Here is a 16,517-nt window from a genome sequence, read left to right as displayed (position 1 = left end):
GGGGGGGGATTTTTGTTTCGGTCTACATATAATTGTTTTACTTATTATAGAAACTAAACGATATCTCCACCACTACTAAAAGTTCTCAGCTTGTTTTGAGTACTGAATATATTTTATTTACATTCCATGGTGATTTATTGTTTCAATAATCTAAATAGGGAAGTGAATTTGTGCATGTATAGGCATTTATATTTAATTCTGGACTGGCTAGTACAGAAAAATTGTGTGCAGACTTTCCTTTTTGGAGGTTCTAATATACATTAGCACATTTTTGTCAAGAAGGTACCCATTGGCAATAATGCACTTTCTCCTTTCACCTGGTGACTTGTAGTGTATGTCTATCTTTTGTATCATATTTGTGCTCTTTATAGATCTCTTTTCCAGTTTAATTCCATGCTTATAAATATTCATTTTTTTTCATTTTTTGGACTTTTTAATACTATTACCAGTAAGGTTAATGATACCTTTCATAAATTATATGAGTGTTCCTTAGAGAAAGAATATAAAAAGCAAAATCCAGAATGAGAAACTGGTTCCTAAATAACAAACTTCTTCTTCTAAAAATGAAAAAAAAATACTTTTCATAACATTTAGTCATTCTTGCTTCTGTATTGCAATACTATTTTTGTGTTGTTCTGTGAATGGGTGTTCAGGATGTCATTTTAATTTAGCACCATCATTGCTATAACAGCAGCTGTCCAGAATTCATATTTCTAAAGGTTTTAAAAAACTATTTCAAATAGATATTTTGAGTGCTCCACTGACAACAAAAAAATCTGCTTGTGAATTCATGTGCAGTGCTTTTTCCTTTGGATTTCACTATTTCTAAATGTTTATAACATTTTCCTGTTTAAAATAGTCCTATGAAATGAATTGTTTCACATCATATACACACAAAATCCAGTCCTTTCAACAGTATCTATCTTCACCATGAATGTGTCACAAAAACATTGAAAACATTTGGAGGACTATCACTTAAAATACAGGATTAATGGCACAAAACTACCACTGCCAATGGCATGCACATGCTTCCTGAAATAATGACTCAAACTATAATAACAGACTTAGAATCAAAGCGTTGTCTGTATTTGTTGGACTGTATGATCCTAAGATACTTGTAGAAACTCTCTGAGCTAGATTTCCTAATAGTTAAAATTCATAATAGTTATTTGTGTATAGAAAAGCACCCACAAGCCGTAGTGATTTAAAAGAACAACTGTTATAACCATTAAATTGAACAATTTAAGACATGTTTACATAGCAAATTTGCACTAGAGTGCTTAGTGATTTTTACTCATTAGACTCCTTTATTCATCTGTAGTGAGCGATAGATGTGTTAGTAGACTATTTTTTGGGGGGCTATTTTCAACCAACTAGGAAGTCATGACTAGCAATGTCACACATGGCCTCTCATACTCCAGTAAGACCAGTCACTGTTTCCCAGTATTGAAGATGGAACATTGGGGTATTACACAGGCTAGTCAAGTACTTGATTACTATACTCCCATTGATAAGTATAGTTTTAAGATAGAAAAATAATAGAGAAAGGAGAAAAATGGCTTTATAAATCTTAGATTCTTTTCTAGTATGTCATTTTAAAAACATTTTTGGGAAAATAAAGAAAAAATAAAATGTCATATTTAAAGAATGAGGAACAATCTAGCTAATGAGGAATATTTCAAAACTATGGCTATGAAAAGAACACAAATGTTAGGGACATTTTCAGTCAGTTCACCAGAAAATAAGAATGATTCTACATTGATGTCATTTTGAAACTGATTTGGATAACACACATGAAGGTTTTAGAAGACTTGTTGATGCATTAAAAATTACATAAGTATTTATTATTCCTATTATGCCAGTAAGGTGCCTGAAACAGCACTATTGCATTGATAATTACAGCAGAATTAATGTATTGTACATAAATACTTAAATTATGAGCAATTTAATGAGAAATTATGATTTTAGACATTAAAAATATCCTATATTTTTGATCATTGGTCATAAAAGACTAAAAAATGTCTATCTAATTTACTCCCTTTATAATATTGCAATCATATTAAGGCTTGTAATCATCTTCAAGTAGTGTATGATTAATGGTCACTCTATTATATTGGTCCCTATAGGTTAATCCATAGCTTCACTGATTAAACAAAAATAGAGGAAGAGAAATCATCTATACCATAAACTGAAAGTGCTATAATGAATCAAACTTTGTAGTAGTCACATTTCAGGTATTTTATAAAGTCTATTTTTTTTTTTGCTTTTCTCAAGTGCCATTTCATTATACTACTAAAAGAGAACACCAACAGTTTCAAACACAAACATTTGCGAACACCTACCAAATGTGCAAAAGATGGTAATAAGGATGGCCATCCATATATGAATAATTTTTTTGAGAAGTCCCATTTTTAAAAATGTGTCCCAGAAAAATCTATATCATGATCACAATCTTTCATCTCTACTGAGGTCCAACAGTTTTATTAGAAAGAATAAATTTTGAGGTTTTAGAGGTCACTGTATAATGTTTTCTTTCAATATAAATAAGAATCCTTGGATAAAAGCAATTTTGGGAAGCTTCACCTATAATGAACACTTGTTTATAGAAGTAATACAAGATCATCCCACATGGCTAAGGAGATTTATTGGAGAGGCAATGAATAATGTTGTTTTGCAATTTGCAGAAACATGCTTCAGTTGATGTACCTAAAATTACAATTAATTCATGTATTGCTGTGGTCACATAGTATCAAAAGATAGAAAAATTCACTAAAGCCTTGCTCTTCTGTTCTCTAGAAGACCTAAGTAAGTCCCAGTCCTCCACATCAACTTATTTGTAAGCAATAACTTTGAAATCAATATAAAAAACAAAAAGAAAAAATTTAAATTTATTTAAAATGTATGTAGACTCAGTCCAACTACACTTAACAGATCTCTTGTAACTTTCTTTAAATGCCATTAGAAAACACAAGAAATTATTTCAGGTAATTTAATCATAATTTAACTCATGATTTCATTTATTTAATTGATTAGTCATTTTTCTGCCAGTAATAATTATTAGATAACTTTTAAATATCTAACAATACTTTAGTTATTGAAAATATAACATGTGTTAGAAAAGATGTATTCATGGCTCAGACAACTCAGACTTACTCTATTACACATTCAACTTGTGGTTTTTCCAGCAGCACCTAATCAGTTTTTGAGCAAGACATATTAATGAGATTCACACTCATTATTGTCCAAATTCTTCAAAATGCCAAAATTTTAATATAAACAATCAGTTCCCTTACACTGATACTGGAAAGCTAAAATTTTCTGTTTTAATGTATGTTTCAGTCTATAGTATGAGGGAAGGCATTGAGGAAATATATTCTCAACTGCTTAGTTCAAAGTTATAATTATGTCTATAAGAAATCGTTATAGCCAAACATTTTGATATCATACATGGTTAAAAGACTAGGAGTAATTTTACAAAAATCTGTAGTCTTGTTTAGAAAGAAACTATATGTATAGTTCTTGGTTTCATTTCAATTATTATTATTATCAAGGACTTTCAAGAAGAAAACGAAAAGGTTCCACTGCCACATATTAAATACAGCCATTTTCCTTGGTCTTCTAACCAGTAGAGCCTGCAGTGTTAATGTAGGATTTCCTTGGTTGTAGGGCAGTTATTCCACCTGGAGTATTACGTGATGCTAGTCTACCTGTGGCAGCTAAAGGACACAGTGGGTTAGTTGAGTATTTTTCCCCATCATTCCTAGACCCTAAGGGATTGAGTGAATGATTGCATCAGTCTAGTAATGAAGTCCCTGGAGAACCTGTAGAAGGCAGCTTTTAAAGGTTTAAGTTTTCAGTGCTCAAGATGTAGTGAGGTGGCTAGTGCATAATACTGATTTTAGGGCACAATACATCCTGGTTGGCGAATAAAAGAATAAAATTACAAAAGAATAAAACTAATTTAAACATATTTTCTAATCATATCAATTTTTATAACCATATTTTAATTTTTCTTTTAATTCCACTGTATCATGCGTAAGAGATTGCATAAAAGCAGAGCATGTCTTTCTCTGATATTTAGCTGGCAGTACTTCAGAGTTAGGTCTGTCCTATAGATAACAATCTGATGTGTATTTACTTAAATTCTCGGATGGATCCCATTAGCTTATTGCTTACATAAGAAGATACTGGCACCTTTATATAACTACCATGTGCAGAATCACAGCTCTAGTTGAATAGTTTTATCTGATATATTTCACATCTCAGTGTTTTCCAAAATTAAAGCAAGTATTACACATTTCTTTTACTTACATAGTATGCAAAACTTTGAAGTAGTACTTCTCTGTTTTTTCCCCATATTGGTGACACTTGCAACATTGAACCACTTTCCTAATGATAATGGCAAATGATAAAACGTCCAATTCTTTCCCTACAGCTTTATTGTTTGCATTGTCTTCTGGATAAAAATCTAACTCCATTATATGAAATTCAGGACCCAGGCAATTATTATTCCTATATTTAGAAGATTATTTTAGGTCTTTTTCCATCTTCCTTTCCTTTCCAGCCACAATGACCTTCTTGTGATCTTTTGAAATATACCATGCTTTTTTTCTATCCTCCAGACTTCTGCATACTCTGTTGTCTTTTCTTCAAATTTCCACATTCTTTTTCCAATTAACACTTATTCATTTTTCTTCAAGAATATCTTACTAGACTGTGACATAAGTAGTTATTTTACATTTTCTTATTTATGGTGCCTTCTTGCTAAGTAGCCAGGCTATCCTCAAATTTCCAATCCTGTTGCCTTACTTGCTGTGTTATTATGGGAATACACAACTAATTTTTCTTTATATAACCGCCTTTAGGCCCAGTACTTATCCTATAAAAACTGTGTCTTTGGACTTTATTAAATATGTAAAATCATTTTAAGGGTCTACACCACAAGATTAAATTGTATACATCCAAAGATAAAATGAAAAAATCTCTTCAATTCACAAATAAATCTCTGAAGCCTAACAATTTATACAGTATAATTTCAACCATCCAGTTTTATATAGTCCATAATAATAAATCTAGTGTTAATTGTTTATGTATTTCTAGGCAATATCAACCATTTCAGTTCCTGTACTATCAAACAATATTAAATGAACATTTCATTACTTTAAATACGTATCTTGTTTGCTTCATTAAGAGACAATTATTTGAAATCACACTCAGTCTATACAGTTACCATTTACATTTGAATTTATTGGCATCAGAATATTGATAGAAAATAAAATATAATAGAGCGATAGCGTTTAAGAACAAAAATTCAAGTGACAGACCATATGGATTTAAGTATTGGTTGTGCCATTTATTTGCTTCATAAACTAAGCAAAATGGTTCCCCTTCACCCCTAAAGCACACAATGGTATTTCAAAGTTTTTTCAAATTAATCAAAAATATCTAGTATTTGTTAAGAGGCATATAGTAAGTTGTTATAATCATATATGTAATATCATTCATTTTGATACCTGCTGTTCTCTTATGATTGGGTTCTAGATTTTATTTCTGTTTTTATACTTTGGAGCAAATGGAATTATTGACAGACAAATGAGTTACTCAATGATTTCTATATAAATAAACACAGGTTTTCAAAAACACAGACTATGAGTAACATGAAAACTAAGTGTAAGATGTGATTCCGAACCGTCTCTCCTTTATTTAAAAATGCTATTTAATGCTTCTTTATATTCATACTGTTCAGAAATTCTTTAATTATATGATATGTAGTACACATTACCTAATTCTCACTGTAATATCCACTGATTATTCTAATACTTTTCAGCTAAGTTTGTTTGATTAAACCAGTATATTAATTGATAAATAAACAAATATCACATTCAAATTTTCCAAAAGGTGTGTGAGTTTCAATAGTTTTTTCCCTTAGTAGTATTTCGATGAAAACAGTATTTTAATTTTCAATTGACAGAAAATAATATATATTTAGAAGATATAGTATAACACTTCAATACATGTATAAAAGTATAATGATCAAATCAACGTTTTCTGGATAGCTAACATCTAAGAAAGGTATTCTAACTCTAGTTTATTAAAGAATGAAAGACACTGAAATAATTCAAAACAGAATAAGCCCAATTTCTTTTCTTTATTTCCTTAAATTCCTATATTATTACATCTATAAATAATCTGATTTAAAAAAACAAAACTAACTTCAGCAACAAAATTAAATCAATAATTTGATGTATAGTTAAGACTTTCAAAATTAGATTGTTTATTTTATCATGTTGATCGTAAACTAACTTGTAGAATATCTTGTCTATACCAATCTGTTGTTTTTAATCCTTTTCCCATGAAGAAATTACTCCCTTGACAACATATTTTATCACTTTACACTTTTTAAAAGAACGAAGTTATGCCTGTAATACATATTAACAAAATGTAAACTTTTATGACATGAATATGTCTAATATATTCCTAAACATAAAGTATGCATAAATAATAGGATTGTAGAGAGCTGCATAGTGCCGTGCCTTAAATATGGTGTTGGTTTCCACCGAGAGAGATGGTGAGTTCTCTCGGAAGTAAACAACTCCATATATGGCTAAGGCTAAGGATCTGGCGTGCTTTCGCATTTCTGGACCTATCTGCATTTCCCACATGGCATGCTGGGGTTGGCTACCCAGAGGCTATTTAAGCTGTGGGATGGCTTTCCCCAGGGTCAGAAGATTGTTCAAGGTTCCTGAATAAACTGCAGAAAGAAGAGTTAAGTGTTGTATCTTCCTTGCTGGTTAAGGCGGGTGTGACATAGGATAATGGACATTTTAACAGGGATGTGCTTAGCCAGAGTAAACAACAGAAAAATCAGTATGTATGTCATAAATATCTTATTATTTCTTCATTGAGTCTCTGATCTATCCTTAAGTATGCTTGAATATAAAATCAAAAATGACGTCTTAATTTAGAACAAGTAATCACGTAATGGCCTCTCAGGGTCATTCTTAATTGTGTTTATTTATAGGACAAAGTATGATGTGGTAGATAATTCCCTCTACAGGTTTAGTAGAGTAAATACATGAGGACCTTTACTTTTTTTCTAGTGGGCTGAGCATGTGTGGGGAGAGAGAGTTGCTGTTTTCTTCGATCATGAGAATAGCCTGATGACACTACATATTTTAGGCAGCTCTGTGCACGGTTTTAAGACTATAATCAACATACAGGGAAGTTGGAAGCTCTTCCTGACTTAGCACATGGTGACAGCTCTGTTGAATTCTAAGAAAACATGTTGTACTGAATTCTCTCCACATAAAAACACTTCTCTCCAGTAACGTTCTATTAGGGCTTCGTTATTTCATTGTTTATATTAGTTTATTGACTATGGTACTTCTAGCACTAACTTATGAAATCCTTGAACACTTTTATCTTTTAACGTCCTTTTTATCTCTCTTACTGGCTGACTTGATAATTCATAATCATCCTGTTACTCATTATGTCCTGAATTATAGATACCTGTATCTTACCCATTGATTCAATTAGGTCATGTAACTATAAAACAAAAAACAGGTTAGGAAAAACCCAAATAATCCATATGAAAATGTATTTATGCCCTAATAACATAAAAAATGCATTTTATTTTACTAGTAGTTCATTTAGGGTTATATTTTGCCTGTATATTTGGGAGTTTAACAGGTATTTTTGTACTAGCCAAGACATTTTCCAAATTATCTTAAAGAACTGTAAAACTTAAGTACTGCTATCATCAAAGAATATCACCAATAATAATTTAAGTGACATGTTATTTTCATACCCCTTCACATTTTTATTCCTTCTCTTCAGCCTATGGTGGTTCTTCAGAATTCTTTGTTCAAAGTGAAACTCCTCCTCAGGTACTGCAATAACCTCCAGAAAATATAATACATCTATATAGAACCAAGCTTATGGTTCTTCTACCATTTTTAAAAATGTATAACCTGTAATTGATGAAATACTGCCTTGCAGATGAACTAGAATGAAACAGGGTGTGGCCTAAATAATGCACTTCACCATGTCAAAAGGAAATTATAAAATGTTACTAGCATCTGCTCTACAACAATATTCAGAGACCTGGTTCTATATTGAAATTCTCCAGCTATTAACTTCTAGTTTTGGACTTTCTTTCTAGGTTTTATAGGTTGCTGTAGTCAATCACAACAATTAGTCAACATTCTGAGCAACTATCTCATAAAAATCTATAAAAATTCGTAACTCAATTTGTTTAAGAAAAACAAATTTCCCAAGATTGTAAAAGACATTTATCAACCTATTTTATCTTGTCAGTCAAACCTAACACTAGAACTCTCTATTTAATATCTAATTATTCATCTAAATTTCTCTCAGTAATGCCAATTTTAAAGGCAATAAATAGTAGCCCTTCAAATTTAGATTGAGTGTACAGCTTTCTAAATGAATGACACACAATCATGCTTTGTTTTTCATCATCTATAGCACAAAGCATAGACAAGGCGTGCAATGGAATCTCAAATCTACTATCCTGTTATATTTTATATTGAAATATGGCTTGCAAATGCATCGAAATGTCTTTTCTAATTTGATCACTGGTTTGAAATTGTTGCTGCTCTTTTTCAATAACAATATTCCTTTTTTATAGATGATGTCTGATTCATTCAGGGTGTTGTGACTTGCCAAAATTCAAATGACCTCCCCAGCTGGTTCATTAAACATACAGGACTAATATTGCGACTGAATTCAAATTCAGAGTTCTTTTAGAATAAGACTTCTTCAGCATTTTTAAAGAAACTAATAACTCATGCATTCATGTATAAAATAAATATTTATTGCATACCTTTCATGCATGAGACAGGAAAGGAATACAAAGATCTAAATATGTGATTTTTTTGAATATTTTGCTCTACAAACACAATTTTGAAGGAGTAAAAATGATAATGACTCAGTATTAGTTCTCTCAGGAAATAGCTTTTGTTAACTATAGACTAAATAGGATAAATCCTCAGAAAATTTACTTTGTGTCCTCTTAGGACTCTGTCCTCACAAGCTCAGAAAACACTTTGCCCATTTTTCTAAGCCAATATTCAAGTTCCTATCTTTTGGCTCATCTACTCCATTCAACTGCTAGAACAGAATAACAAAATTCATTAACATTGACTAAGTACTCACAGCATGAACATTTTGTTGTTAAACTCCATAACTCAATGGCATCACAAAAGACAGTATTTTCTTTTAATAAAGGTAAACATACTCTGCAGAATGGAGCCTCAAGAACATCTCCATAAAAGTCTAACTTTTGCCATGTTATAAAGCCCATGAAAAAAATTCAAATATGATCATTTTGTGGTGATGAGAAGTGTTTCATACCTTACTGAATTTTATCACAATAAGTAGCACAAATGAAATTTACCATTTAATTTGTTATTATTTCTTTTATTTTTGTATTATATGTATTTATTGATCCCTTCACACATGAATAAACATTTCAGGTGCTTATACCTTTTAATGATTTCCCCTCCTATGTATACCACTGTATATCTTCAGTGATGGTACATAATAGTACCAGTCTCTCCACAATATCAGCACTACTTCCTTTCTCTATTTATGTATCCTATTTTCCATAAATGTCCAGATTGGAATGAGGTAACGTCTCATTGTAGTTTTAATTCTACAGTAAAGTTGACTTTTTTATATGAACTCTCTCGGCATTTTATATATAATATTAGGAGTAATGCCTTTTCAAATCCTTTGAACATAATTAAAACTAGCTATTCGATTTCTTGTTATTGAATTACAGAAGTATATACTCAAGATATTAACTCAAGAAGTGTCAGGTTTGGGTTCCATCTCATGGAGTAAGTTGAACCAGATATTGGATACTTTCACAAGACTTTTGCCACCATTGTCTTAGCACGTCTTGCAGGCAAGAAATCATTGTACCTCAAAGACATTGTGTTTACATTCCTCTTTTAGTAGAGTGCAGAGCACCTTCCTATACTGAAGTGGCTAGAACGTAGGGGTAAAGGCTCCATGAAGGCACCAACTCAGTATGTACATGTCTAAGGAGTTATGAAGATGTTGTCTTCAGCAAACGCCTTGCTGTCAGTTTGTTGAAAGCAATCTATAGTATTGGCAACAGCCTAGATTGCTCAGGGATTCTCATGGGATCCATTTGACAAACAACTCAATTAGCTGTAACTCAGTCCTAGTACTGAAGCTTTACTTGATGAAAGAGATGACAAGTTGGGAGACACTGTCTTCCATATTATTTGGAGATTTCTTTCATATTACCTTTTATTTTTATATATTTTAGGAATTATCTAATGTATAAGATTTCCATATTACACTTGAGTGACTCTGGGCATATAAAAGAGTCACACAATATCCCAAAATGGAGTATAACAAAGGTTTATTTATTTAGACATAAGCTCACAGGAAGAGTAGCAATCTGCAGTCTTCAGCACGCACTGAAAACTGGAACCAAATCCAGCAACCAAAAGGTTCACATATGCTTTTTGTCTACATTTATAGTACATGAGACCATGTCCAAAGTAGAACAGTACCTAAAAGACTATTGCCTGAAGGAGTTCCCAGAAAACCTTCCCCTTTTGTCTAATAAGAAAGTTTTAAGTTTAATACAAAGCTATATACAGTAAGAACAAATATCAAGTATTGTCCAGGGAAAAGAAGAGGCAAAAACATACATAAAAATTAGAATTACAACCAACATGAACTACATCAAGCAAGAAACATATGCTGAATGTTTCAATAGTTATCATATCCTAAAGAGTCAAGTATTATTTTAAAAATAGCTTGACTAAATCGTGAAAGGAATGCAACTATGACTTCAACCCCATCAAAGACCTGAGAAAGGAAATAATATTACTTGAGCAAACAGGAAGTGAAATCAAGCAACTTCCAAAAGCTGCAAGAAATGACAGAGACAACTGGCTACCTGGGCAATCACCAAAGTCTCATTTGCAACATTGGGGCATCCGACTTGGCTAAGGCTTAGAGTATCTGACAGACTATTACAGAGGCAGGAAAATTTGAAAAACCATCTTACCCTGTCTTGGCAAGGTTTTGTATTCTGCTTGCTTATATCCTGCTTGTCCAGTCTGGACACCATGCATTTTGTCAGTGGTTGAGGCAGGAACAGTTCTTTGCCCAAAGACTAGTTTTGCCAAGAAGAAAACAAGCTCTAAGTGGAGTGTCTTTGGTCTCCAACATTTTCTCGGGAATAGATCAGTGCTGCCAATAGCAATCATGGCTGATGTCAACAAAATTCTAAGTTTTTGAATGTCATATTCTATAGTTCTTTGAAGTGTTTGAAGATTGCCTGTCTATGTGGAATACAATCTCTATGCATCTATAAAACCTGACTAGCCTAAATACAATTATGAATAATATGGATAACAAATGACCTATAATTCTTAATACCTATATAGCTTAAAAACTAAGATTTCATGTATAAAAATCAAATAATTATTAAATAATTTTTTAAATAAATGCAGAATATGAGGACAATGACCTCAAAATGTAAACAATATATAAGTATCTTGATCAGAGGTAAAAATGTATAGTGCAATATGATAAATATTTCCTAAAATTGCATCACTATAAAAAGAATGGGAGACATGATGTAATTATATTATAATCTCAAAAAATTAAACAGAAATATTTTTCATTATTAGTTTTATATATCTTACAAAGTAAGTAATATATGGAAGTAGATGTTAATAATTGAAACATATTTCTAACAAATTGAATTTTCCATAAAAGAATACCTTCTGGTTTGAGTTTGTCACTTCACATTATTGTATCATTTGACATAACAGCATCTTTTAAGGTGATGGAATGTTATTCTTGAGGTTTTTCTTTTTCTCTGTGCATTTAGTGTCATTTAAATGACAGTATCAGGATGCCCAACGCTATGATTTTTCCATTATGATTTCTTCTGAGAAATTCTGTTTTATTTATATTTCAATCTTTAGTATATTTGAGTTCCTTTTATTTACATGTGACACATGTAAAAATACACACACAATGAGAAAGGAAAAAGAGAACAACAGTCATTTGCTTATGGACTCCAATATTTCTAGTGCCAATATTTTTCTCCAATGAGTAGTCTTAACATTACTTTTTAAGACTGACATTATAACTACTTATTTACATTTTATCTATATTATCTCCCTTGTATACATGCCCTCATGTCCATGATAGCATTGTTATGTGGCTTAAAATATAAAAACCCTGTTTGTTTAGCAATTTTCAAATTACTTTTGATGTTCAGGTTGTGCTGCACAATAAACTTCTGTACACTATGTGAATATATGTCACTATGATTGATTTAACAAGCAAGTTGACTAGCCAATAGATGAACAGGATAAAGTTATGTAGGAAAGCTGAACTGAGAATGATGGAATGAGGAAGGGCTGAGTTAGAGGAGTCAATAGCCAGATGGAGAACCAGTTGGACAAACAGAATGGGATAAGGGTAAAAGTCACTAACATCAGGGCAACACACAGATTAATAGAAATGGGTTATATTGTAAAAGATAGTTAGTAACAATCTTGAGCTAATGACCAAACATTTATAATTTATATTTGTTGACCAAGGTTTCTGCCCTGCCAAGTCCTGCAGCCATTCAGTCTCAAAGAAATACACAGAGTTTTACGTTAAGTATAAACTGGTTGGTTTATTAGCTTAGGCTTCTTATTAACTAATTCTTACATCTTACATTTACTCATTATTTTTTGTCTATGTTAGTAACATGACTTGTTACATTTCATCAGTGACACATTCTCATCTTGTTTCCTCTCTGTCTAAGTGATGACTGTAGACTGAGCATTCCTCTTCCCAGAATTCTCCTATTCTCATTACCCCGCCTCTACTACTTGCCTGGTCATCCTGCCTACACTTCCATCCTGGCTATTGGCCAATCAGCATTTTCTTAAAATAGAAGTGACAGGGTACAGACCATTATCCCACAGCATTCCACCCTTTTTTCAAAACAAGAATCAAATCTCCTTTGTTTAACTTTTTTTCTGACTATTATACATAACAACTTGAAACTAACATTCTAAACAAAGACAAACAACCATAATTCAATTTTTGGGAATGTGGGCATAGTTTTCTAGGATACATCCTGCTGATTGGGCATGAATCATCTTATGGGGACCTAAAGAAAATTTAGAATTATGATCAAGTCCTGACTAGAGTATCCTGTGAGGCTTGATCATCTCAGGCAGCAGTCTTGAATCTGTTCTGGATGAATTCTCCTGTTCTCAGACATCTGGGCCATCAACTCCTATCAGAGATTTCTCAGGAGGTCTTCCTTAATCAATCCTGGTTTTTCGTAGCCCAGAGTGAATCCACAGACTTTATTTCCTATGGAAACAAAAGCAAAACCTCTTCTCCAAAGTAATATATCTTTTGACTTCAATTTTGAAGTCAAGGTATTATATATATATATATATATATGTATATATATGTATATATATATATATATATATATATAGAGAGAGAGAGAGAGAGTTAATGCAACAGCACTTATAATCAAATGTCTTTTAGCAGTCATTACTCCTTCCTTAGCATTCAAACCATTCAAAGAGAACATAATAACATACAGTATCTAGACTCTCTGTGTATTTTCCATCTTTACATGGTGTTATTTTAAGCAGTATTTCTTTTAATTTTATGTTTAATTTTTGTGTTTTGAGACTAGATTTCTCTGTGTATTTTTGGCCCTCACTCTGTAGACTAGGTTGTACTTGAACTCACAAATATCCGCCTGCCTCTGCCTCCCAAGTGGTAGGATTAAAGGTGTGTGCCTCACACCCAACTACACTCTTTCCTTTTTATTTTAAGGTTGTTATCCTTTTTCTTTTCTTTCCCCAGCCTACATGTATTTTTAAATACACTGTAAATTGTTTAGAGGATTTTTCGTCTGAAACTATATTTATTGTATCTCTCTTTTTTCTGACCACATGATTCTTCAATTTTCTAAGCAATATGGCTAGGATTAAAGCTGTGGCTTTGACAGCTGGATCCACCCCATTCCTTACCTTTCTGAGAGTTTAGCCTCATGGTGGAGGTATTCCTCAGAGTCGTGTTTATTGCCACAACTCTATGGAGTTTCAAGATCCCTGCCACCACCAAGAAGCATGCTGCTGGCTATTCATAAATGCCATTTAAGTGTTGGGTGGCAGTGCCTCTTAAAAGAGCTTCAAGGTTTCACAACTAAAGGTGAGTCAGGAAGCCTCTCTTAAATGAGATGCAATCATCTCTAACAAAGATAGCCCATCCGAGAAGTGCTCTTATCAATAAGCTATGCTTAACTCTAGTCTTTTTTGTCTAGAATTACTTCCCAAGATCTTTCAGGCTTTATGTGGATGCAATTGTCCTCATGGTTGCCATACTGTTGACAGAGGTTTCTGCCTCACCCAGTCCCACAACCATTCAGTCTCAAAGAGACACATAGAGGTCTACATTAATTAGAAATTGGTTGGCCTATTAGCTCAGGTTTCTAATTAACTAATTCTTACATCTTACATTAACCTATTATTCTTGTCTATGTAAGCAACATTGCTTCTTACATTCCATCAGCGAGGCATTTTCATCTTGCTTCCCCTCTGTTTGTGTTCCAACTGCCAACTGAGATTTCTTCTTCTCAGAATTCTCCTGTTCTCATTACCCTGCCTCTACTTCTTGCCTGGTTGCCCCATCTACACTTCCTGCCTTGCTACTGGCCTCGGGGCAACACACAGACTATTTTAAAAAAGGTTTAGGTTGTAAGAGGTAGTTGCTAACAATCCTGAGCTATTGATCAATATTTATAATTTGTATTAAGTTTCCATGGCCATTAATTGAGAATCAGATGCTGATCATTTGGAAACAGGTAGTCAGGACAAGAACACTGCCTACAAAGTTCTTTTGAGATTCCCCATGAATTGCCATGAATTTGTCCTTTCATAAAAACCAAAGTAGTATCAAAATTCTACTTTAACTTTAAGTCCCTTATTTCATTTAAAATCTTATAGGACTTTTAGGGGCTAAGTTTTGTTCTTTATATCTTTAAGTATCTACTATACTATACTTTCTATATTTAATTTCTGTAGATCATTCTATGTGCAGCATGACTAGTTACATGGAAGAACAATGTAAGAGCTTGGGTGTTGATTTAATTCTATAAAAATTGAAGTTTTAGTGTTTAGTCTCTCCAAATACTGGTATGTACTAGATTTTGTTGAATACTGAATTAATGGAGAAGAGAACAGTATGCTCTTGTAGGCCCAGTACAAAAAGTTGAAAGTGACACAATAATATGTATATTATTTCCCATTAATTGGAAAGATTCATAAAACTGTAAACTCACAAATATGAAAAACCAAATCGGTATACAAAGTTATTATCAATAAAAGTCACCTCCAAGCCATGGAGTGGTGGTACAGGCCATTAATCCCAACATTTGGGAGGCAGAGCCAGGTGGATCTCTGTGTTTTTGAGGCCAGTCTGGTCTACAGAGCAAGTTCCAGGATAGTCAGTGCTGTTACACAGAGAAATCCTGTCTTAAAAAGAAAACATACACACATACATTCATACATACATACATACATACACACACATATACATACATAAATAAAGAAAAGAAAAATAACCTCCATCTCCATCTGCTTCTTGTATTTCTGCTTCCAGAGGTAACAATTGCCTAATAAGTCTGTTCTTTCTTTTGTAAATATTTTTCTGCTTTCAAATCTTAATTTCATATGAATACATAAACTTTTTATTTTTAAAATTAGACATTAAACCTCTATTATGGAAAGCATAGATTTACATATTTTATCTCCACAGACATATGCACACAGATGCATATGTATGCTGTTACACACATACATGTTCACCTGCATTGTTATATTTCTCAATTATCCCTTTATATTTCTTAGCAAAATCAATGTTATTTGTTTATGCTAAGATAAACAACTAGATTAGAAAATAATAATACATTTTCTTTCATGTATAATAGCACTTGACATCCCTGGAGTGAATTCTTGCATTTATTTTTTGTGATTATTTGTACATATTTTTCACTTATCCCAAACTCCTCACCAGAGATGTAAATTTCATCTCAATTCTTTAAGTTAGTTCAGTAGTCCATAAATTTAATTACTTTTGTTGTAGGAAGTTCTTTAAGAACCCTTTATTACTCATGCTCCAATTCAGAGTGGTAGCTCACTAACTCTAGTGCATAATTAAGATATTTACTTTCTGTCCTTTTCAACATCATCCTAGGAATTTCTTTTCTAATTTTCTCCATATCCCTTTACTAAGATTGCTTTAATTTGTGTAAATATCACAACCTCCATAATATTATAGCATGATATTTGGTAGGAAAACTGTGAGCACTTTAACACTTGTACCCAGCTTGTTCACATTAAATATAAATTGATAGAGCAAAATAGTAGTTATTCAAATAATTTTTGAATATTTATCATTTTTATTACTTTGACCAA

At 32.3% G+C, this 16,517-nt stretch overlaps 1 pseudogene; it reads right to left on the bottom strand.

Moving 5' to 3' along the window:
• Nucleotides 1-14,094, bottom strand: part of LOC125389263 (uncharacterized) — a 49,632-nt pseudogene extending 35,538 nt beyond the window's left edge.
• Between the last annotated feature and the right edge of the window lie 2,423 nt (nucleotides 14,095-16,517).

Source organism: Myodes glareolus, chromosome X (assembly GCF_982192425.1).
Source record: "Myodes glareolus chromosome X, mMyoGla1.1, whole genome shotgun sequence".
In the NCBI taxonomy this organism is placed as follows: Eukaryota; Metazoa; Chordata; class Mammalia; order Rodentia; family Cricetidae; genus Myodes; species Myodes glareolus.
The sequence above is the reverse complement of the archived record's forward strand: the minus strand, read 5'-3'. Positions and strand labels throughout refer to the sequence as shown.